Here is a 26,197-nt window from a genome sequence, read left to right as displayed (position 1 = left end):
GAGTCAGACACTACTGAGTGACTGAGCACAGCACAAGGTGGACTTAACATATACACAAAATATTCCACCCCAAAGCAACAAGATATTCTCAAGTGTACATGGAATATTCTCCAGGACAGATCATATGTTAGGCCACAAAAGTCTTAAAAAATTTACGAAGACTGAAGTAATATCAAGCATCTTTCCCACCATAACAGTACTGAAGTACAAGTTAATCAGAAGAAGAAAACTAGAAAATTTACAAATATGTGGAGACTGAACAACAGTGCTAATGAACAACCAAAGGGTCAGTAAAGAAATCAAAGAGATATGTAAAACAAATCTTGAAGGATTTCTTGGGTAGTCCAGCAGCTAAGCCTCTGCGCTGCCAAAGCAGCAGGTCCATGTTCAATCCCTGGTTGGGAAACTAGACCCCACAGGCCACAACTAAAGGTCTGTATGCCACAACTAAGACCCAGTGCAGCCAAATAAATACATAATAAATATTAAAGAAGAACACAACTTTTGAAACAAATCAAAAAGCAACATACCAAAACTTATGGGATGCCACAAAAGCAGTTCTAAGAGGGCTGTTCAGAGCAATTAAATGCCTACATTAACAAACCAAGAAAAATCTCAAATAAATACCCCAACTTTAAAACTGAAGGAATTAAATAAATTCTAAGGCCAAAGAAGGAAAAAAGTAACAAAGATCAGATTGGAAATAAATGAAATACACACTAAAATGACAAAAGAAAAGGCCAATGAAACTAAGAATGGATTTTTAAAAATATAAACAGAACAAAGCTTTAGCTAGACTCAACCAAAAAAGAGAAAAATAAAATAAAATTAAAAAGGAGACATTACAAAGATACCTCAGAAACACAAAAGATCGTATGATACTACGGCAAACAATTATATTCCAATAAATAGGACAACTTAAAAGAAACAGATGAATTCCTGGAAACACATATCCTACTACCAAGACTGAATCGTGAAAAAACAGAAAATCTGAACAGCCTGATTACTAGTAAGAAGATTGAATCAGTTAAATCCTCCTAACAACAGCAGCAAAACACACAGAAACAGTTGGCTTCACTGGTGAATTCTACCAAACAACACAGAAGAACTAATACAAATCCTTCTGAAACACTTCCAAAAAACAGAAGAGAAGGAAAGTACTCAACACATTTTATGAGGTCAGTATTACCTTGATACCCTTACAAAATGATGTAAGGACACTACAAGAAAAGAATATTACAGGCTAATAACTCTGATGAGAAGAGATGTAACTATCCTTAAGAAAACATTAACAAACTAAATTCAATAATACACTAAAAGGACTGTATTTTATGATCAAGTAGAATTTATTCCAGGGATGCAAGAACGGTCTAACATCTGTAAAATCAATGTGATACACCAGAACAACTATATAAAGGATAAAAGCCTATGATCATCTCTTCAGATGAAGAAAAATCATTTGAAAAAGTTCAACATCTATTTACAATAAAAACACTCAATAAAGGGGGTAAAGGAAAGTACCTCAACATAATAAAGAACACTGACAACAAGTCCACAACTAGCATCATATTCAATTATGAAAGAATGAAACAGCTTTTCCTCTAAGATCAGGAACAAGACAAAAATGCCTTCACTCACTGTTTTCATTCAACATAACACTTGAGGTTATAGTCAGAGTAGTTAGGCAAGAAAAAGAAATAAAAGCCATGCAAATATAAAAAGGAAGAAATAGAACTGTCTCTATTTACAGATGATATGTAGTAAACCCCAAAGATTTCATCAAAAAAAGCCAGAAATGACAGATTTAGTAAAATCAAAATTCTGCAATCAGCTGTGCATCTATATATTAATAACTATCAGAAAGAGAAATGAAGAAAACCACTGTATTTGTAGTATAATTCAGTTCAGTTCAGTCGCTCAGCCGTGTCCGACTCTTTGCGACCCCATGAATCGCAGCATGCCAGGCCTCCCTGTCCATCACCATCTCCCGGAGTTCACTCAGACTCACGTCCATCGAGTCCGTGATGCCATCCAGCCATCTCATCCTCTGTCGTCCCCTTCTCCTCCTTCCCCCAATCCCTCCCAGCATCAGAGTCTTTTCCAATGAGTCAACTCTTCGCATGAGGTGGCCAAAGTACTGGAGCTTCAGCTTCAGCATCATTCCTTCCAAAGAAATCCCAGGGCTTATCTCCTTCAGAATGGACTGGTTGGATCTCCTTGAAGTCCAAGGGACTCGCAAGAGTCTTCTCCAACACCACAGTTCAAAAGCATCAATTTTTTGGCGCTCAGCCTTCTTCACAGTCCAACTCTCACATCCATACATGACCACTGGAAAAACCATAGCCTTGACTAGACGGACCTTTGTTGGCAAAGTAATGTCTCTGCTTTTGAATATACTATCTAGGTTGGTCCTAACTTTTCTTCCAAGGAGTAAGCGTCTTTTAATTTCATGGCTGCAATCACCATCTTGCAGTGATTTTGGAGCCCCCCAAAATAAACTCTGTCACTGTTTCCACTGTCTCCCCATCTATTTCCCATGAAGTGATGGGACCAGATGTCATGATCCTCGTTTTCTGAATGTTGAGCTTTAAGCCAACTTTTTCACTCTCCTCTTTCACTTTCATCAAGAGGCTTTTGAGCTCCTCTTCATTTTCTGCCATAAGGGTGGTGTCATCTGCATATCTGAGGTTATTGATATTTCTCCCGGCAATCTTGATTCCAGCTTGCGTTTCTTCCAGTCCAGCGTTTCTCATGATGTACTCTGCATAGAAGTTAAATAAGCAGGGTGACAATATACAGCCTTGACGTACTCCTTTTCCTATTTGGAACCAGTCTGTTGTTCCATGTCCAGTTCTAACTGTTGCTTCCTGACCTGCATAATAACTATCAGAAAGAGAAATTAAGAAAACCACTGTATTTGTAGTAGCATTGAAAATAATGAAATACCTAGGAATAAATTTAACCAAGGAGGTCAAAGACCTGTATGCTGAAAACTATAAGATGCTGATGAAAGAAACAGAAAAAAAAATACAAATAAATGAGAAGCTATTCATGCTCATGGACTGAAGAATTAATATTGTTAAAATACCCATAACTACCCAAATACTACAGATTCAATGCAATAAAAATAAAAATTCCAATGGCAATTTTCATAGAAATAGAACAATCCTATTTGCAGGATTTGTATGGAACCACAAAAGACCCTGAACAGCTAAAATAATTCAGAGAAAGAAGAATAAAACTGAAGGCATCACACTTCCTGATTTCAAACTATATTACAAAGCTAAATTAACCAGAACAGTATGATACTAGCACAAAAAAGACACATACATGAACAGAGTACTACTTAGTCATTAAAAAGAAGGAAATTCCGGCACTGAGACAACACAGATGCATCCTGAGGGCATTATCCTTTATGAAATAAGTCAGAAAGACAAACATCACATGATCTCACTTACACGTGGAATCCATCAAAAAAAAAAAAAAAGAGACCAAAATAAAAACAACACAGAAACTCTAGATACAGAGAACAGACTGCTGGTTGTTAGAAGTGTAGGATGGGGAAGGATGAAATGGTGAAGTTGGGCAAAAGGTACCAACTCCTAATTATAAAATAAATAATTCCTGTGGATGTGATGTAGTATGGTGACTAAAGTTAATGATACTGTGTTGCATATTTGAATTTTGCTAAGAGTGGATCTTAAAAATTCTCATCACAAGGAAAAAAATCTGTAACTATGCGTGGTGTAACTATAGATGATAACTAGACTTATTATGATTATTTTATACTGTACACATAAATCATTATGGTGTACATCTGAAACTAATATAATGTTATATGTCAACTATATCTCAATAAAAAAGTACTGGTATGTAAAATTTAGAAATATATAAATGTATACTATAATTCTAATCCAATGCCATATGGCTATTCTTCATCTTCCCTCATTCTATAGTTCTCATCTTTCTTAAAAGAACATCTACTGTTTCCAATAGCATCAATAGCATAATTACTCATTTGTTCAAATACACAAGACACGTGATATAGTTCCTCCCAGTTCTATTGATTCCCTGCCAACTTTTTTTTGGTAAGCCTTTCCACACACAGATGGAGTTTAAAATAATTGTACCAAAAAAAAAAAAAATCCTTATGTCCATCACCAAGAATCTAAAAGTAGAACTTTGCTTTCTCATGTCTCCATTCAAAACATTCTCTTCTTTTACCCACTCATCATTGTTTATCTGGTTTCTTGAAAGAGTGCCAGAGAGTTCAGTTCAGTTCAGTCGCTCAGCCGTGTCCGACTCTTTGCGACCCCATGAACCACAGCACGCCAGACCTCCCTGTCCATCACCAACTCCTGGAGTCCACTCAAACCCATGTCCATTGAGTTGGTGATGCCATCCAACCATCTCATCCTCTGTCATCCCCTTCTCCTCCTGCCCTCAATCTTTCCCAGCATCAGGGTCTTTTCCAATGAGTCAGCTCTTCGCATTAGGTGGCCAAAGTACTGGAGTTTCAGCTTCAGCATTAGTCTTCCAATGAACACTCAGGACTGATCTCCTTTAGGATGGACTGGTTGGATCTCCTTGCAGTCCAAGGGACTCTCAAGAGTCTTCTCCAACACCGCAGTTTAAAAGCATCAATTCTTCGGTGCTCAGCTTTCTTCATAGTCCAACTCTCACATCCATACATGGATGTGAGAATGGAAAAATCACTGGAAAAACCATAGCCTTGACTAGACGGACCTTTTTTGGCAAAGTAATGTCTCTGCTTTTTAACATGCTGTCTAGGTTGGTCATATCTTTCCTTCCAAGGAGTAAGCGTCTTAATATCATGGTTGCAATCACCATTTGTAGTGATTCTGGAGCCCAGAAAAATAAAGTCAGCCACTGTTTCCCCATCTATTTGCCATGAAGTGGTGGGACTGGATGCCATGATCAGTATTTTATCAGTACGATAAAAGACAAAGGCTGGAGAAGTACTCCAAATTAAAGGAGAATAAAGAGACATGGCAAGTAAATGCTATGCACAATTATATACCGGAGCCTGAATTACAACTGAAAACAACTGTTATGAAGGATGTAATTGACACAATTAGTAAAATTTGATTATGAACTATGTATTAGATAAAAGTATTGTAGTGATGTTAAGATTCTGAAGAAAATTTCCTGGTTCATAGGAACTATACATTCTGAAATATTTTTGAGTCATTGGTTAAAATGTAACTTTTTATCAAAAAACTGAGAAAAAATATGTCTGTGTGTATATAAGAGGGAAAGACAGGAGGCAGGGAGAGAGGCAGAGAAAGAAATGTGTCAGAAATCAACTTCTGATGAACATGGGTGAACCATATTAGTGCTTTTGTAAAATCTTGCAATCTTCTTTAAGTTATCACCTACCATGCATAAGATAAATAATAAATATATGTTGTGCCTTGGGAAATATTAAGCAATTTTTATAATAATCTACTTTGGTAGCAAAAACTTAATGTTTAATAAGAATAAATTTCTTGAAACTAGGAATAAAACTATCAGATGAACTGGCAATTCCACATACCCTGAGAAAATCATAATTAAAAAACATACATGTACCCCAATGTTCACTGAAGCAATATTTGCAATAGTTAGGACATGGGAGGAGCCTACATGTCCGGTGACAGGTGAATGGATAAAGAAGCTGTGGTACATATATACAATGGAATATGACTCAACCATAAAAAGAACAAAATTGGTCAACAATGGTGATGTGGATGAAGCTAGAATCTGTCATACAGAATGAAGTCAGAAAAATAAGATCTCCAAGAGATCTTCCTGACCCAGGGATTGAACCCGGGTCTCCCGCTCTGTAGGCAGACACTTTGCCGTCTGAGCCACCAGGGAAGTCGCAGTGAGTGAGACCCAGGTTCAATCCCTGGGTTGGGAGGATCTGCTGGAGAAGGAAACAGCAACCCACTCCACTATTCTTGCCTGGGAAATTCCATGGACAGAGGAGCCAGGTGAGCTATAGTCCATGAGGTTGCAAAGAGTCAGACATGACCTAGCAATGAAACAACAACATGCCACTTACTAGCTGCTGTGTAACACTAGAGAAATTATTTAATCTCTTTGAGGGTTAGCTTCTTTGATAACTGTATATGGTCTTTCACAAGGTAGTTGAACAGATTAAAAAAGATAATATACTTAAAGTGCTTAGTACAGTGATTTGTATAAAGTGGGCACTTGGTAAGGATTAACTTTCTCAAAATAGCCAATGATTATAGCCTACCTTAATACTGCATATCAGAAAAATTCTGAACAAAAAATGGAATTAGATGTGAAAATCGAAATTCAACAATTACTAGAAGAAAACAAGGCTGAATTTCTTACTGTGTTTAAAACCTGGATGTGGGAAAGCTTTTCTAATGATCCAAAACCAGAAGCACAATACAAACAAAAACAAAACAAAAATTTGACTACATGAAAATATGGACATTTGTATGAATGAAGTTGGGCTTCCCTGGTATCTTGGCTGGTAAAGAATGCGCCTGCAGTGCAGGAGACTTGGGTTTGATCCCTGGGTTGGGAAGATCCCCTGGAGGAAGGCATGGCAACCCATTCCAGTATTCTTGCCTGGAGAATTCCAAGAACAGAAGAGCCTGGCAGGGTTGCAGAGTCAGACACAACTGAGCGACTGAGCATAGCGCATAATAAAAGTCATCTTCATATGCAAAGTCCAGAGTCAAACTACAGAATCCATAAAAACACTATTAGGACTGTTAAACATCATATTCTAATGCATATACATGGAATCTAGAAAAATGGTACTGAAGAATTTATTTACAGGGCAGCAATGGAGAAATAGACATAGAGAATAGACTTATGGGCATGGGGAGAGGGGAGGAGAGGGTGAGATATACGGAAAGAGTAACATGGAAACTTACATCACCATATGTAAAATAGATAGCCAACGGGAATTTGCTCTATGGGTCAGGGAACTCAAATAGGGGCCTGTATCAACTTAGAGGGGTGGGATGGGGAGGGAGACGGGAGGGAGTTTCAAAAGGGAAGGGATGTATGGATACCTATGGCTGATTCACGCTGAGGTTTGAGAGAAAACAACAAAATTCTGTAAAGCAATTATCCTTCAATTAAAAAATACATTTTAAAAAATGTGCAATGATATGAAAAGGCATCTCACAAAAAATACACACGCATACTTTGAAGATATTGCTGGTTCAGTTCAAACCACTGTAATAAAGATAATATTGTAATTAAAAAAAAAAGATTATTAGGACTGTTTACTGAGTTCAGTGAGACTTGCACCATATTAGATCAGTATACGAAAATCAAGTGTATTTCTATATATGAGCAATAAACATACATATGTGGATTTTAAAATTCCATTTACAATAAAACTGAAAGAATAAAAATGCCTAGGAATATGTTTAACAAAAGAAATAGAAGACTTACATATTGAAAACCATGGTTAAAAGAAATTTTAAAAGAACTGAATAACTAGAAAGGGATCCTGTGTTCATGGGTCAGAATCTTAATATTTGTTAAGATATAACCCTCCCCTAGTTAATCTATATATATATTTTCTTTTTGGTCAAAATTCCAGTTGTCTTTTTTGCAGAAGTCAACAAGATAATCTTAAAATTAATATGGAAAAAGCAAGGAACTAAGAATTAGCCAAACAGTTGGAAGAAGCCAAAATAGCCAAACTTAGAGGCATTGTATTTCAGTGTTCAACACGGTATGCTACTGGGATAACAACAGACATAAAGTTAATAGGTATAAAAGAGAAATAACAAACTAACAAACCAATGAAAAATATTTGCAATTTGTAAATGGGAAATCTTCTTAATATATAAGGAACACTTAAAAATAAGGGGGGAAAAGACTAACAATCTGATAGAAAAATGGGGGGAAAGTATGGACACTTAACAGAAAAAGAAAATACACGTGAAAAGATGCTCAACAATTTTGCTTATGATGAAAATGGAAATGAAAACTCCCTGGTGAGTTTCACACCTATCAAACTGATAAAAAAAATTAACACGTTTGACAATATAATCAGCGCTGCGGGAAATGACAACTCTCTGACATTTCTAAAAGGACTGCGAAAGGAATAACCACAACAGAAGGATAATTCAGCAATGTTTATAAAATTATATATTTACTTACTACTTTACTAAGTAACTCTACTATGAACTTACCCTCACAATCGTATCAAGCATCGTATGGCCAAGGTTATGGATAAAGCATTATGTATGGTACAAAGCTTAGAAACAATTGAAATGCCCTTTCCCAAAGGAGGCTCGTTGGATAAACCATGATATATCTATATATTTAAATACTATAAAATTAAGAAAGACAATATGGATGTATACAAAATGTTCACAGAAGCATTAATCATGATAGGCAAAAGTGGAGATAACCCAAACGTCTATCAATGATGAAAGGATAAATAAAATGTGGTATATGGTATATCCACAACTGAGTATTACCTGGCAAAATATAAAAAGGGGAAAGAAAAAGGCAAAAAAAAAAAAAAGAAAAAAGGAATGATATATGGTATGGCATATGTAAACCTTGGAAATGATATGGTAAGTATAACTGTTCCAAAGGAACACACATAGCATGACTTCAATATGAAATGTCCAGAATAGGCAAATCTATAAGGGACAAAAAAATCTATGCTAAAGCCTTTCATTGTGTGGATCACAACAAACTGTGGAATATTTTTAATGAGATGGGAATACCAGACCACGTTACATGTCTCCTGAGAAACTGGTATGCAGGACAAGAAACAACAGTTAGAAGTGGACATGGAACAACGGACTGGTTCCAAATTGGGAAAGGAGTACATCAAGGTTGTCTATTGTCACCTTGCTTATTTAACTTATATGTACAGTACACCATGCAAAATGCTGGGCTGGATGAATCACAAGCTGGAATCAAGATTTCCGGGAGAACTATCAATATTCTCAGATATGCAGATGATACCACTGTAATGACAGAAAGTGAAAAGGAACTAAAGAGCTTCTTGATGAAGGTAAAAGAGGAGAGTGAAAAGTTAGCTTAAAACTCAGTCTTCAAAAAACTAAGATCATGGCAACTAGTCCTATCACTTCATGGCAAATAGATGGGGAAAATTGGAAACTATGTCAGATTGCATTTCTTGGGCTCCAAAATCAATGTGGATTGTGACTGCAGCCATGAAATTAAAAGACACTTGCTCCTTGGAAGAATAGCCAAGACAAATATCAAAAAAGCAGAGATATCACTTTGCCAACAAAGGTGTGTATCATCAAAGTTATGGTTTTTCCAGTATCATGTATGGATGTAAGAACTGGACCATAAAGAAAGTTGAGCACCAGAGAATTGATGTTTTTCAACTGTGGTATTGGAGAAGACTCTTGAGAGTCCTATGGGCTACAAGGAAATCAAACCAGTCAGTGCCAAAGGAAATCAGTCAGTCCTGAATAGTCCTTGGAAGGACTGATGCTGAAGCTGAAGCTCCAATACTTTGGCCGCCTTATGCGAAGAACTAACTCACTGAAAAAGACCCTGATCCTGGCAAAGACTGAGGGCAAGAGGAGAAGGGGGCGACAGAGGATAAGATGGTTGGGTGGCATCACTATCTCAATGGACATGAGTTTGAGTAAACTCAGGGAGATAGTGAAGGTCAGAAAAGCCTGGCATGCTGAAGTTGATAGGATGGCAAAGAGCAGAACATGACCTAGTGACTGAACAACAACAATAGGGACACGAAGAATAGTTGTTGCCTAAACCTGGGAGGAATGAGGAAATTAGGGATTAATTAACAAGGAATGTGGGGTTTCTTTCAGGGATAACAAAATTGCCCTGAAACTGACTGTGGTGATGGATGTACAACTCTGTGGATATACTAAAAGTTACTGAACAGATGCTGTAAATGGGTAAACTGTATGGTTAATGAAATATATCTCAATAAATGCTTAGCCTTTTCTAGAACTCAGAGACTTGAAGAAGCAGACTCTGTCTCTTTATTAGTAGCTTAAAAGAAGCAAACCACCACTGAATTCCACAAGCCCAGTAAAAAAAAAGAAAGCCTGGATAAGAATCTCAAGTCTCAGATGAGATCAAAGATTTGGTTGCTATCTTGACTCCCTTTGTGAGACAGAGCAGAAATGTCTAGACTCCTGAAATTCCAGGGAATCTGTGAGATAATAAATGGGTCATGTTCTGAGCTGCTAAGATTGTAGCAATTTGTTACATGGTAATAAAAAATTAATACATGTATATGTATACATTATATATATTTATTTCATGGTTCTGAACAAGCCTAAAAGCATTGTTGCACCTCAGTAACAATGACAAACTAGCAGCAAACAGCATGTCAAGTACCCAGATTTTGATTTCTAACTAATAATTCTCATTAAAAGAAACCAGAACTTCTTGAGTCAAATAACTGATGCAGAATCAGAGGCAAGGAAAGTACAAGGTAACTCTGAAAAACAGCTGCAAAGAAGTAAAAAACAAATACCAAAATAAACAAAAGGACCCGAGTGAATGATACCTTTCTGTCACAGAAAGTAGGGAAACGCTCAAAGATGAATGAGATTATGTTTAAAAGAAACAAGATCCAGCCAAAGTGTCTCCTGTGAAAAAATATGGGAAATTTCAGCATTCTTCCACAAAATGATGGCAATGGATTATGAGAGCAATACATTAACATTTTTATGAATCCATATGATATTCAAAAGGGAAGAAAAAGAGAGAGTGCAAAGGGAGGAAAAGTAAAAGCTCATGTTCAGAGAAAAGTATCAGCTAATTAGTGTTGAAGAAATGACAGAGTTAGAAAATTACCAGTTAGCAACTAAAAATGAACTCACCACTTTAGGCAATGATCATAATGGATGCAAAAATATTAGATTAAAAAAAAAAGACTGCTAAAGAATAAGCCACAGCCTTAAATATCACGCACGGTTTACTTACTAATTTACAATAATAAAAATATATCTTTATGTTGGAGAGATCTGGTGGATACCACCTTCACCAAATGATCCAATATGGCAATACTAAGAATGTTACATTTGTAATATTCATACCAAGATTTAACCTAAATCTAATTATGAAGAAATAATTTAAAAATTGTGGAATGCAGTACATTCTATAAAATAAGCTCCTTAAAAAGTAAAAAGCATCAAATAAATAAAAAACAAAAGATGGGGAACATTCTAGAATAAAATAATAGACATAGCAATCTCATGTAATAAATGTTAACTGTTTGGATTCTAGATTCAAAGAAAACAAAATAAACTGAAATAAAAGACTTTTAGGACAACTGGGAAAATACAAATATGGTTTGTATATTAATAATATTATTGATACACTGCTTATTTTCAACATATGATAATGGTATTGTGATCAGTCAGGAAAGTATCCTAGTGGAAGGGGTTAATTGCTAAAATGCAGAGGGCTGAATGTTTGCAACTTGCTTTCAGAATTTTCAAGGGACAAAGATTTTTTCCCCTGCAAAAATGTGTATGGGTGTATAGAGAGACATAAAGCAAATGTGGCAAAATGCTGATAAATTTGGGTAGGGTATACAGGTCTGGCTGCATGTCTGACAGAGCAGGAAGCCAAGCAGCTGAGGAACCAGACGTCAGACAAGCTGCAGACAGTGATCCTGGACATCACCAAGACACAGAGCGTCGCTGCAGCCACGGAGTCAGGGGTGGCAGCCGAGATGAGCTACCCCACGTCCAAGGTCAGGGGTGGCGGCTGAGAGGAGCTACCCCATGTCTAAGGTCAGGGGCGGTGGCCGAGAGGAGCAAACCCACGTCCAAGGAGCGGTGGTTGCGTGGGCACAGGAGGGCCTACAGGAGCTACTCCATGTTAAAGGTCAGGAGGGGCGACCTCACCCAAGGTAAGGAGCAGCAGCTGTGCTTTGCTGGAACAGCTGTGAAGAGATACCCTACAGCCAAGGTGAGAGAAACCCAAGTAAGATGGTAGGTGTTGCGAGAGGGCATCAGAGGGCAGACACACTAAACCGTAATCACAAAAAACTAGTCAATCTGATCAAATGAACCACAGCCTTGTCTAACTCAATGAAACTAAGCCATGCCGTGTGGGGCCACCCAAGATGGACGGGTCATGGTGGAGAGGTCTGACAGAATGTGGTCCACTGGAGAAGGGAAAGGCAAACCCCTTTAGCATTCTTGCCTTGAGAACCCCATGAACAGTATGAAAAGGCAAAATGATAGGATACTGAAAGAGGAAATCCCCAGGTCAGTAGGTGCCCAATATGCTACTGGAGATCAGTGGAGAAATAACTCCAGAAAGAATGAAGGGATGGAGCCAAAGCAAAAACAATACCCAGTTGTGGATTTGACTGGTGGTAGAAGCAAGGTCCGATGCTGTAAAGAGCAACATTGCATAGGAACCTGGAATGTTAGGGCCACGAAACAACGCAAATCGGAAGCGGTCAAACAGGAGATGGCAAGAGTGAATGTCGACATTCTAGGAATCAGCGAACTAAAATGGACTGGAATGGGTGAATTTAACTCAGATGACCATTATATCTACTACTGTGGGCAGGAATCCCTTAGAAGAAACAGAGTAGCCATCATGGTCAACAAAAGAATCCGAAATGCAGTACTTGGATGCAATCTCAAAAACGACAGAATGATCTCTGTTTCCAAGGCAAACCATTCAATATCACAGTAATCCAAGCCTATGCCCCAACCAGTAACGCTGAAGAAGCTGAAGTTGAACGGTTCTATGAAGACCTACTAGACCTTTTAGAATTAACACCCCCAAAAGATGTCCTTTTCATTACAGATATCCTTTTCATGGCAAAAGTAGGAAGCCAAGAAACACCTGGAGTAACAGGCAAATTTGGCCTTGGAGTACGGAATGAAGCAGGGCAAAGGCTAATAGGGTTTCGCCAAGAGAACGCACTGCTCATAGCAACACTCTCTTCCAACACCACAAGAGAAGACTCTACACATGGACATCGCCAGATGGTCGACACCAAAATCAGACTGATTATATTCTTTGCAGCCAAAGATGGAGAAGCTCTATACAATCAGCAAAAACAAGACCAGGAGCTGACTGTGGCTCAGATCATGAACTCCTTATTGCCAAATTCAGACTTAAATTGAAGAAAGTAGGGAAAACCACTAGACTATCCAGGTATGACCTAAATCAAATCCCTTATGACTATACAGCAGAAGAGAGAAATAGATTTAAGGGACTAGATCTGATAGATAGAGTGCCTGATGAACTATGGAATGAAGTTCGTGACATTGTACAGGAGACAGGGATCAAGACCATCCCCATGGAAAAGAAATGCAAAAAAGCAAAATGGCTGTATGAGGAGGCTTTACAAATAGCTGTGAAAAGAAGAGAAGCAAAAAGCAAAGGAGAAAAGGAAAGATATAAGCATCTGAATGCAGAGTTTCAAATAGCAAGGAGAGGTAAGAAAGGCTTCTTCAGCGATCAATGCAAAGAAATAGAGGAAAAGAACAGAATGGGAAAGACTAGAGATCTCTTCAAGAAAATTAGAGATACCAAGGGAACATTTCATGCAAAGATGGGCTCGATAAAAGACAGAAATGGTCTGGACCTAACAGAAGCAGAAGATATTAAGAAGAGGTGGCAAGAATACACAGAAGAACTGTACAAAAAAGATTTTCACGACCCGGATAATCACGATGGTGTGATCACTCACCTAGAGCCAGACATCCTGGAATGTGAAGTCAAGGGGGCCTTAGAAAGCATCACTATGAACAAAGCTAGTGGAGGTGATGGCATTCCAGTGGAGCTATTTCAAATCCTGAAAGGTGATGCTGTGAAAGTGCTGCACTCAATATGCCAGCAAATTTGGAGAACTCAGCAGTGGCCACAGGACTGGAAAAAGTCAGTTTTCATTCCAATCCCAAAGAAAGGCGATGCCAAAGAATGCTCAAACTACCACACGATTGCACTCATCTCACATACTAGTAACGTAATGCTGAAAATTCTCCAAGCCAGGCTTCAGCAATACATGAACCGTGAACTCCCTGATGTTCAAGCTGGTTTAGAAAACGCAGAGGAACCAGAGATCAAATTGCCAACATCTGCTGGATCATCGAAAAAGCAAGAGAGTTCCTGAAAAACATCTATTTCTGCTTTAGTGACTATGCCAAAGCCTTTGACTGTGTGGATCACAATAAACTGTGGAAAATTCTGAAAGAGATGGGAATATCAGACCACCTGACCTGCCTCTTGAGAAACCTATATGCAGGTCAGGAAGCAACAGTTAGAACTGGACATGGAACAACAGACTGGTTCCAAATAGGAAAAGGAGTACGTCAAGGCTGTATATTGTCACCCTGCTTATTTAACTTCTATGCAGAGTACATCATGAGAAACGCTGGGCTGGAAGAAGCACAAGCTGGAATCAAGATTGCTGAGGGAAAAAAAAGATTGCTGGGAGAAATATCAATAACTTCAGATATGCAGATGACACCACCTTTATTGCAGAAAGTGAAGAGGAACTAAAGAGCCTCTTGATGAAAGTGAAAGAGGAGAGTGCAAAAGTCGGCTTAAAGCTCAACATTCAGAAAACAAAGATCATGGCATCTGGTCCCATCACTTCATGGGAAATAAACAGATGGGGAAACAGTGGAAACAGTGTCAGAGTTTACTTTTTGGAGCCCCCAAATCACTGCGGATGGTGACTGCAGCCATGAAATTACTCTTTGGAAGGAAAGTTATAACCAACCTAGATAGCATATAACAAGCAGAGACATTACTTTGCTAATGAAGGTCCGTCTAGTCAAGGCTATGGTTTTTCCTGTGGTCATGTATGGATGTGAGAGTTGGACTGTGAAGAAAGCTGAGCGCCGAAGAATTGATGCTTTTGAACTGTGGTGTTGGAAAAGATTCTTGAGAGTCCCTTGGACTGCAAGAAGATCCAACCATTCCATCCTAAAGGAGATCAGTCCTGGGTGTTCATTGGAAGGACTTATGCTGAAGCTGAAGTTCCAATACTTTGGATATGCAGACATCTGCATATCTGAGGTTATTGAGATTTCTCCCGGCAATCTTGATTCCAGCTTGTGCTTCTTCCAGCCCAGTGTTTCTCATGATGTACTCTGCATAGAAGTTAAATAAGCAGGGTGACAATATACAGCCTTGACATACTCCTTTTCCTATTTGGAACCAGTCTGTTGTTCCATGTCCAGTTCTAACTGTTGCTTCCTGACCTGCATATAGGTTTCTCAAGAGGCAGGTCAGGTGGTCTGATATTCCCATCTCTTTCAGAATTTTCCACAGTTTATTGTGATCCACACAGTCAAAGGCTTTGGCATAGTCACTAAAGCAGAAATAGATGTTTTTCAGGAACTCTCTTGCTTTTTCGATGATCCAGCGGATGGTGGCAATTTGATCTCTGGTTTCTCTGCCTTTTCTAAAACCAGCTTGAACACCTGGAAGTTCACTGTTCATGTATTGCTGAAGCCTGGCTTGGAGAATTTTGAGCATTACTTTACTAGTGTGTGTAATTTCTAAGACATGCTCAGGTTGGAAAATACTATTATTGTGTTTTTACAGAGAAAAAAATAACTACATGTGTATTAAAAAGTATTACTTCACTTTCCAAATTTCTAGTTTATAATGTATCATTGCTATAGCAATGATGATGTAATTTGTAATTTCTACACTTTAAGACATGTTAATTTTCAATTTTCATCACAAAATTATGTTTTCCTATCTCTCCCATGAATTCTGATGGCATTTAGAGCTTGAGACACACATTTCCTAAGGGAAGGCTATATAATTTTCTAGTCTAAAGAACTGACTGGAGGAGTATCTCACAAGTTCAGGTAATGGATTTCTTGCAAAGTATTCCTGGTAAAATATATATAATGTAAAATTTCCCATTTTAACAAATCTTAAGTGTGTAGCTCAGGGTATTAAGTACATTCACAGTTTTACTTTATACAACCATCACTGCATCTATCTAGGGAACACTCCATCTTGTACGACTGAATCTATGTACCCACTGAATAATAACTGCCACCAGCCCCTGGTAACCACCAGTCACCATTCTTTTTCCATGCATCTGACTACTCTAGGTACCTATCATAAGTGGAATGACAGGTACCTAGATTACTCAAATATGTCTGGCTCTTCACTTGAAATAATACTTTAAAAATTCATCCATATTGTAGGAGGTGTCAAAATTCCTTCTTTTTTAAGGCTACATAATATTCCATTGTATGAACGGGATATAATTTTTGAAGTATCTTAAATCTTATTTTTTATTAGAATATAGTAAATCATGTTATTAGAAGTCCATCAGGAATATGTTATCACTAGAGGGAGCTAGAACAACAGCTCTTCCCTATTCAATGCCAGATACAAACATATTTGTACATAACCAGGTGGCTCAAGTGGTAAAGATTCCATCTGCCAGTGCAAGATATACAGGATTTCGAGGTCGATCCCTGGGGTGGGAAGAACCTCTAGAGCAGGAAATGGCAATCCACTCTAGTATTCTTGCCTAGGAAATTCCATGGACAGAGGAGCCTGATGGCTTCAGTTCATGGGATTACAAAGAGCTGGGACACGACTGAGCACATAAACACACGCAAGCTTCTATAAAAAACAGAACAGAATGTAAATGTGGTTATGGACTCCTTTCCAATGCTTCTCCATTTCTACGTGGCAGACTGAACTTTCATAAATCATCATAATTCCTGAGACTAAACAGTGATGATCTGATATGTTCTACCCTACATTAGGAGCTAAACCAATCACATGTGGAGAGTTCTTTATCAGTTCTGTTAATGCAATCTGTATTTATTATTAGTATTATTATCATAAAATGACTTTTGGGGGACTTCCCTGGTGCTACAGTGGTTAAGAAACTGCCTGCCAATGCAGGAGACATGAGTTCCATCCCTACTCTAGAAGGATCCCACATCCCAGGGAGCAACGCAGCCTGTACGCCACAACTACCGTGTGCTCTAGACTGTACTGCGTGCACAACTACTGTGTGCACCATACAGCCTGTGTGCTCCAGAGCCACGCTCTGCAACCAAGCCTGAGCACTGCAGCAAAGAGCAGCTCCTGACTGGAGAAAGTCCACACGCAGCAACCGAGACCAGTGCAGCCAAGGAAAAAAGACTCTGAGGACTTCCCTGATGGTGCAGTGGTTAAGACTCTGCACTTCCAATGCAGAGGGCACAAGTTCAATCCCTGGTGGGGGAACTAAGATACCACATGCCGTGGCACACAAAAAAAAAGAAAAAAGATTTTTTTCTAGGACAAAAGAGGCTAGAGGCTCTTCTTATAGTTTAATCATGATGGGTGACTGCAGAGAAACAGAGTACAGAAAACAGGATTTAAAAGATAAATGCATAAAAAATAATTATAAATGTGTTTTAGGGCACAAAATGAATAAAGATGTAATCTGTAATGTCAATAATAAAAAGGAGACATAAGCTTTATAGGAATAGTATTTTTGCATGTGACTGAAGTTGGTATCAATCCAAATTACAGATTTATATCTTTAGGAAGTTATATGTAATCTCCATGGTAACCAAAGACAAAATAGTGATAAGTGATGTGTTAGTCGCTCAGTCGTGTACGACTCTTTGAGACCTCATGGACTCACCAGGTTCCTCTGTCCATGGAATTCTCCAGGCAAGAATACTGGCGTGGGTTGCCATTCCCTTCTCCAGGGGGTCTTCTCAACCCAGGGACTGAACCTGGGTCACCTGCATTGTAGGCAGATTCTTTGCCATCTGAGCCACCAGGGAAGCCCAAAACAGCTACAGAATATACACAAAACAGATTGAGAAGGGAATCAAACAGGTAACTACAAGATCAGCTAAGTACAAAAGAAGGCAGTAATGGAGGAAATGAGGGATGAAAAGCTATAAGACATATGGAAAACAAAATAATAAGCATAAAACTTTCCTTATTAATAACTACTTTAAATGTAAATAGATGAGACTTTCCAATCAAAGGTATAGAGGAACAAAATGGATAGAAAGCATGATCCAACTACATACAAGCTAAATGTAAGTGATTCACTTTAGATCCAAAGATAGGAACAAAAAATAGAGACTTTAAGTAAAAAAAGTTACAAAGGACAAAGAAGAACATCAAATATTGACAAGAGGGCCCATTCACCACAAAGTTATAACAATTATATATAAAAAAAATCCACCAAACATCAGAGGATCCAAAATATATGATGGAAACATGGACAGAATTTGAGAGAAATGGACACTTGCACAGTAACAGTTGGCAAATTTCAACTTACCAATTTCAATAAATGTTAGAACAACCACATATAAGACCAATAAATATTAGAACATTATAAACCAACAGGATCTAACGAAAACTGAAACAAGATTCCACCTGACAACAGAAGATTACATAGTTTTCTCAAGTGCACACTGAAGATTCTTCAGGAAGACCATGTTAGGCTACAAAAGAACTCAATAAATCAAAAATTATTAAAACCTTAAGGAATATCTTTTCTGATCACAAAGGAATGAAACTAGATATGAAATGAAACTGAAAAATTCACTTACATGAGAAACTAAACAACATACTTGTAAGCAACTGGATCAAATAAAAAATCTAAAGGGAAATTGGAAAATATTTTTAAATGAATGAAACAAAAATAGGACAAAACAAAACTTATGTGGTGCAGTAAAAGCAGTGCTAAGAGGAAAACTTATATGTGAAAACAAATTAACAGAGTAGAAAGATTGCAAATCAGTAAATTAACTGTATGATGAACACTCAATGGTGCAATGCAGCCACTGTGGAAAAGTTTGGTGGTTTTTTAAAAAGCTAAATATAAAATCACCATATGATCTAGCAATTTTACCCCTAAGTTTATACATGAAGGACTGAAAACAGGAACCTGAACAGATAAACGTATGCCAATGTTCACTGCAGCATTGTTCACGATAGCCAAAAGACAGAAATAACCCAAGTGCTCATCAACAGATGAATAAACAAAATGTGGTATGTATGTACAATGGAGTATTAACCATAAAAAGGAATGAAGTTCTGATATATGCTATGACATAAATGAAAGGTAGAGACATTATCAGCAGCAGCAGCAGAGACATTATGTTAAATAAAATAATCCAGACCCCAAAACACAAATATTGTGTATGTTTCCACTAACATGGGGCACCCAGATGAGGGAAATTATAGAGACTGAAAGTACATGAGACACTATGGTGGGCTGAGGAGAGTTTTAGTAGGAGTGGAAGTTTTTGCTTAACTATTAAAGAGTTTCTATTTAGGGTAATGAAAAAATTCTGGAAATAGTGGTTATGTTATATTACACTGTGAATTAATGCCACTGAAATATAACCTTAAGAAGGGTTAAAATGCCAAATTTTTAAGTATTTCAGAATTAAAAAATTAATAATGTAATATACCAAAAACTGATGACTTGTACCATTGAAATAGGTTACTGTATACGTGAATTACATCTCAGTAAAACTGTTTACTCAAAAAAAAGAGGATAGAAAACATACTCTAGGAGATATGAAACAACTGTTTGGAAGAGTGAGATGCAGAAGCAACAGCTAAGATTTACTCTTGAGTGTCTACTGTATGCCAGTCATTTTGCATATATCGTCACACTTAGGTACTCCACAGAATCTTTCGGACAGAGTGCTTCAACCTGCATCTCCTGTGGCTCCTGCATCGGCAGGCGGATTCTTTACCACTGAGCCATCTGGAAAACCATACTAGTTTCATATTTTAGAAATAAAACAATTCAGTTTGAGATGATGAAAAAGTTCTGCAGGTGGACAGTGGTGATGTTTGCATAACAAGGTAATGTACTTAATGGTAGTGAATGGTGTACTTAAAATGATTAAAATAGTAAATTTTATGATGTATATTTAACCACAATATAGTTAATTAAAAATTTTAAAACATGAAGCTACGTTTGTTTTAAAAACTTCTACTTGGAACATTTCCTGATATGATTTTTTTTTGGATTTGATACCTAAAGCAAAGGCTTCTTCAAAAGCAAAGATAAACTGAAAAGCTTCTGTACAGCACAGGAAACCATAAGCAAGATTAAAAGTCAAACTATTTAATGGTAGAAAATATTTGCACATTATATCTGATAAGGGGTTAATACACAAATTTTATAAAGAACTCATACAACTCAAGAGCAAAAACAAATAAACAAACAATCTTATTTAAAAATGGGCAGATGATCTGAATAGACATTCTTCCAACTAAGACATACAGAAGACCAACAGGTACATTAAAGTATATTCATTGGCTGGGAAGTGCGAATCAAAACAACAACGAGCCATCACCTTCAAACTGTCAGGATGGTTATTATCAAAAAGACAAGAAATAGCAATTGTTAGTGAGGATGTGAAGAAAAGGGAATCCTTGTGTACTGCTGGTCAGAATGTAAACTGGCAAAGCCACTATGGAAAGCAGTAAGGATGTTCTTCAAAAAATTAAGACTAGAACTACCAATGACCTAACAATTCTACTTCTGGGTATTAATCCGAAGCAAGCAAAAAAAAAAAAACTATCTTAAAAAGATCACCGTACCTTCATGTTCACAACAGTGTTATTTACAATAGCAAAGACAAGGAAACAGCCTAAGTGTCTCCTGAGAGATGAATGTGATATGTATATATAGACACACACAAATAAATAATGGACTATTATTCAGTCTGTAAGGATATTAAACCAGTCAATCCTAAAATAAATCAGTCCTGAATATTCATTGGAAGGACAGTTGCTGAAGCTGAAGATTCAATACTCCGGCTACCTGATGTGAAGAACTGACTAATTAGAAAAGACCCTGATGCTGGGAAAGACTGCAGGCAAGAGGAGAAGGGAATGAAGAGGATGAGAGGCTGGATGGCATCACTAACTTGATGGACATGAGTCTGAGCAAGCTCTGGGAGTTGGTGATGGACGAGGAAGCCTGGTGTGCTATAGTCCATGGGGTCGAAAAGAGTTGGACACAACAATGGTGACAGATGTTTAACTACACTTATGTGATTATTTTGCAGATTCACAAACACCTAACATGTTGTACAGCTGAAGCCAATATAATTTTGTGGTTCAATTATACCTCAATAAATAAACACCCATCATTTTTGCTTTCTTAGTGATTAAGATAAAATCAGATAAACTGAAATTTTTACCTTGTTTTGTTAAAATGATCTGTGGGACTCCAGCAAGTCATTTAACCTTTTATTAGCTTCGGTTTTTGCATCTGTCAAATGAAGGATTAGGGCTAGCTGAAATGAGGGAAGTTGAGTGTGGATGGGGGCAAGGGATATATGGGAATCTTTGTACTCTCTGCTCTGTTTTGCCTAAAACTGCTCTAAAAAAGTTTATTAATTAACAATAAAAATTCAAAACTATTGCTACTCCATGGCTTCCCAGGTGTCTCCGTGGGTATTTGCCTGCCAGTGCAGGAGCCACAGGTTTGATCCCTGGGTCGGGAAGATCCCCTGGAGGAGGAAATGGCAACCCACTCCAGTACTGCTGGTTGGAAAATTCCATGGACAGAGGAGCCTGGTGGGCCACAATCCATGAGGTAGCAAAAAAGTCAGACACGACTAAGCACGCAGGCACGCCTTTCTATTGATACTAAATAGGAATGGCGTGAGGTCTGCATTCATCCAGTCTGCATTCCTATTTAAGCTGAATTTAGACCTACAATGTTCCTAAAGAATTTCAGGGGAAAATGAACCATATTCTGGTATTTAATCCAACCGTAACCATGAGATTATCTATAACAAAGAAATTCTAAGGCAGTACCCCTTGAACCTCAGTTTCTGAAAAGCAGCATGATTTACTGGTGAAATAAGAGTGGTGGAACCTCTAGGCATTAAAAACCCCAATAATTATTTTGATGATAAATTTTGTAAACTTAAGTTCTTTAACTTTTCTGTGTCAGTTTCTTAAACAGTAGATAGTAACCATCTACTTTACTGTTTCCCACAGATTTAATATGAAAGCATTCTAAAAATTTAAATAATATATCAAATGTAAAATGGTACCATGCTTTCATTTTATTTCCAAAGATAAAACATTTTATTTTGAGGAAATGACAGCTAAGTGTAAATATTATGTATTATACACATAATATAAATATTATAGTATTAATATATAATAAATACATCTAAATTTTACACATATATTAATTCCCATGCAAACAAGCAATGTTCTGTAAGCCTGAAAGTTATAGTTATCCTATTTCCTATAACAGATTTAGTACTCAAAAGGAGCCTATAAATCAAAGAAAGCATGTGTTTTATTTTTATAAAACATAGAAGTCACAATTTTTGAGTCAGGATAGTCTTAAGATAAGAAGTATGTAGTTCAGTTCAGTTCAGTCGCTCAGTCATGTCTGACTCTTTGTGACCCCATGAATCGCATGTAATTCAATAGCTTCACTTTATATTATCAAGTTTCATTTTTACCATTTCCAGGGAAACTAAGCAGTCTGCCCAAAACATTATGTGACAGTGACTGAACTAAAAGCAGAGTCCTCCCCCAACAAAAGAACCAAAAGCTCCCTTTCAAAGTAGTGTTAATATTTGATATCATGCTATTTTACCATAATGTACACTTTAAAGTTCACTCTCCAATTCACCTGAAGTGTATCTGGTATTTCATATTCTTTAAAATCCCTATTAGATAAAATTTAAATTCCAAAAGTAATACAGCATTTTTACAACTACCAGATATATAAAAGACACATAAAAAATAAGAAGTCAATACCCCTTGCTGCTGCTGCTGCTGCTGCTGCTGCTGCTGCTGCTGCTGCTGCTGCTGCTGCTGCTGCTGAGTCACTTCAGCCGTGTCCGACTCTGTGCGACCCCAGAGATAGCAGCCCACCAGGCTCCCCCGTCCCTGGGATTCTCCAGGCAAGATATCCCATTCCAAATCCTATAAGCTAGACATGTATGCTGCTGCTAAGTCATTTCAGTTGTGTCCGACTCTGTGCGACCCCACAGATGGCAGCCCACCAGGCTCCCCAGTCCCTGGGATTCTCCAAGCAAGAACACTGGAGTAGGTTGCCATTTCCTTCTCCAATGCATGAAAGTGCAGAGTGAAAGTGAAGTCGCTCAGTCGTGTCCAACCCTTAGCGACCCCATGGACTGCAGCCTACCAGGCTCCTCCGTCCATGGGATTTTCCAGGCAAGAGTACTGGAGTGGGGTGCCACTGCCTTCTCCAGAGACGTGTATAGCAGGCACAAAAATATACAACCTCCTCCTCAAATAAAACTTCCCAGAAGCTGGAATATGTAGATGTAATTAAGGTTTCTCATCTGTTGACTTTAAAATAGGGAGATTATTCTGGATTATCTGGGTAGGCCCAACTTAACCACAAGGGTCCTTATAAATGAAAGAGGAATATAAATGAGGCAGAGTCAGTGAAAAAAAAAAGAAAAGTAAAAACAGAACCAAGGTTGAAGTGATTCAATGTGAGGACTCAGCCTCAATGATCTCAATGTCTTTATTGCTGGTTCTGAACAGAGAAGTGGCCCCAAGCCAAGGAACTCGAGTAGCCTCCTGATTCTGCAAAGGGAAGAGAAAGAATTCTACCCTAGAGCCGATAAAAGAAACACAGTTGTGCTAAAACCTTGACTTTAGCCTAGAGAGATTCAATTCAGACTTCTGACCTCAAGGACTATAAAATAAATTTGACTTGCTTTAGGCAAAGACATTTTTTGGTGCCTATATATGTACATGTACATATTCATATTCATGGTAATAGAGGCTCACTTAATCTAAGGAATACTGGCCATACCACTTTTATCCAGTGTATTAGTTAATGACATCATCACACACCCAGGAATACAAAACAAAACACTGGGATCATCATTGACTCTAGCCCAGTCCTTTACTCCCTACCAACCAATCAGTGTTTAATTCATTTCAATTTTAATGTCAAAAAACTTCAAGAGTCCACCTTTTCCAATATCTAGCCACTGCTATCACATTAGATCTATCCTGGAAAACCACAGAGTATAACCTTCCTAATAGCCTTCTTACATCCTAATAGTCTTCTTACTTCTAATATCTGCTCATCTAATTCATCTTCCATACTGATAGTGTGGTCTTATCTTGATTCAATTTTAATTGATTCACACTCTCCCCTCATAACTTTTTAAAACCTATAATGATTTATATAAAAAAGAATAAACTTGGAATTGTCTTGTACCATTCTGTGACCAAAAAAACCAAATTTCTCAAGCATGGAGGACTTTTAGGGCAGCAAAACTATTTTGTGCTACTACAATGGTAGATACCTGTCATTATACATTTACCCAAATCCATAGAATGTACAACACCAAAAGCAAATCCAAATGTCTACTACAAACTTTGAGTGATACTGTGTCAATACAGGTTCACTGACTGTCAAAAAGGTACCACTGTGGTATATAAGGACAGGGAATATATGTAATATCTCTGTACTTTCCAACAATTCTGTTGTGAACCTAAAACTGTTCTAAATAATTATTTTTTTCAAAACAAACAACCTACACCCTAACTGCTATCAATAAAAAGCAGCCAGCCCACAAAAATATATTGGCTTTGTAGCTTTTAAGAATGCACACATGTATTTGATAAATGTTTTAAGAAGAATCCCCAATAAACCATTTTCTTACTATTTATTTATGTGAGATGAAGAACGAGTTCTAGCATAAACGAGGTCCTTCTCAGAGTGAAAGACTTCTGCCTGACTAGAGACATTTTAAAACACTGATGTAGTTGATGATACTAGTCTTTTGAGGCACAGACTGATTTTATGATTAATCTCCCATTTTTCAGAATTCAATCCAGGAAAAGCACATTAGCAAAAAAGTATGACTTAAACTTTAGCAAAAAATTTCACACATATCTGCTTTTCTATTCAGCAAAAACACTGCTTTAAAATCATTACTATGAAAGATCTTCCCAAAATATATATTCATTTTCTTATTTGTAATGACAGAATGCTAATTTTTTTTCTGCACTGTCATCTGAAACAATGATCATTACTTTTCGGCTGTGGCTGAAGCGTGCTTACATGTCTGTATTTTGGTCAGTAGCTATGAGGTTTTGTAGTTTCCTTTCTTAGATTAGTAGCTATATCGAATTACCAATAGACTTGCTGGTCTAAATAACAAAATGTTATTTCCACTGTTCTGGAGGATGGGAAGTCCAAGATCAGGGTTCAGTTCTAAGTGAGAGCCTTCTTCCTGGCTTGCAGATACTGCTTTCTTGTTGTACTCTCACATGGTGGAGAAAGAAATCATCTCTCTCAGTGTCTCTCTTTATCAGGGTGTTAATCTCATTCAGGAGGGCTCCACCACATGATCTGATTACTTCCCAAAGCTGTCATCTCCAAATATCACCACACTAGGGATTAGGGCTTCAATATATGAAATTTGAGGCAGACACATTCAGTTCACAATGCTTCCTTACAAAGAAGGTAAATGTTTTTTACTCCCTTTCCTCTTTTATACTTTCTGCAATGAAGACTTTATGATAGTTATCCTGGAACAAAGTGTAACCATAGGAACACAAGCTTGGTGCTGAAATGGAAGAACAGAATAAAAGGAGTCTAGGTCCCTGAAGATACTGTGAAGATGGCATGTTAACTCTGAACTGTGTACTTCACAACTTCTTATAAATTAAAGGAAAATAAGTGTTTGTCTTTAAACAATCTTGATTATTTATGAGGATTTCTAATCATTAGCTGCTGAAACTAAGCTTAACTAATAAAACATTTCACAACATAAGCAGCAGAAATGGACTCAAAGAGTTTATGTGATATCTATCTTGATGACACATTAATGAAAGGTCATTTCAATGCAAAATAAAGTGCTATGGTTTTCATGTTGATTACTTTAACCACATCAGGTCAGATGCATCTCTAAAACATAACTGTTTCTCTTTCAATTTCATTCCTTTCTTGACTAAACTCAGACCTCATGACCTTTGACGATTAGTGTCAATTTCTGCCATTATTAACTCCCTCATTCATTTTTCTACTCTGTAGCCAGAGTTATCATCTTAAAACACAAAGCTGCACTTTTTACTTCCTTTTTTAAAAAAATAGCATTTTAAACTTCATGTAGCTTAGTGGCATAAGTATCTTGAGTCAGTAAAGTCCATGTTTTTGTGGTCCCTATCACACAATGCTTACTTTCCACAC

At 37.5% G+C, this 26,197-nt stretch overlaps 1 protein-coding gene across 1 annotated transcript in view; it reads right to left on the bottom strand.

Moving 5' to 3' along the window:
* The window catches only part of ASH1L (ASH1 like histone lysine methyltransferase), a 193,892-nt gene that overhangs the window by 72,459 nt on the left and 95,236 nt on the right, over nucleotides 1-26,197 (bottom strand). The window lies entirely within an intron of this gene.

Source organism: Budorcas taxicolor, chromosome 3 (genome assembly GCF_023091745.1).
Source record: "Budorcas taxicolor isolate Tak-1 chromosome 3, Takin1.1, whole genome shotgun sequence".
Lineage (NCBI taxonomy): Eukaryota > Metazoa > Chordata > Mammalia > Artiodactyla > Bovidae > Budorcas > Budorcas taxicolor.
The sequence above is the reverse complement of the archived record's forward strand: the minus strand, read 5'-3'. Positions and strand labels throughout refer to the sequence as shown.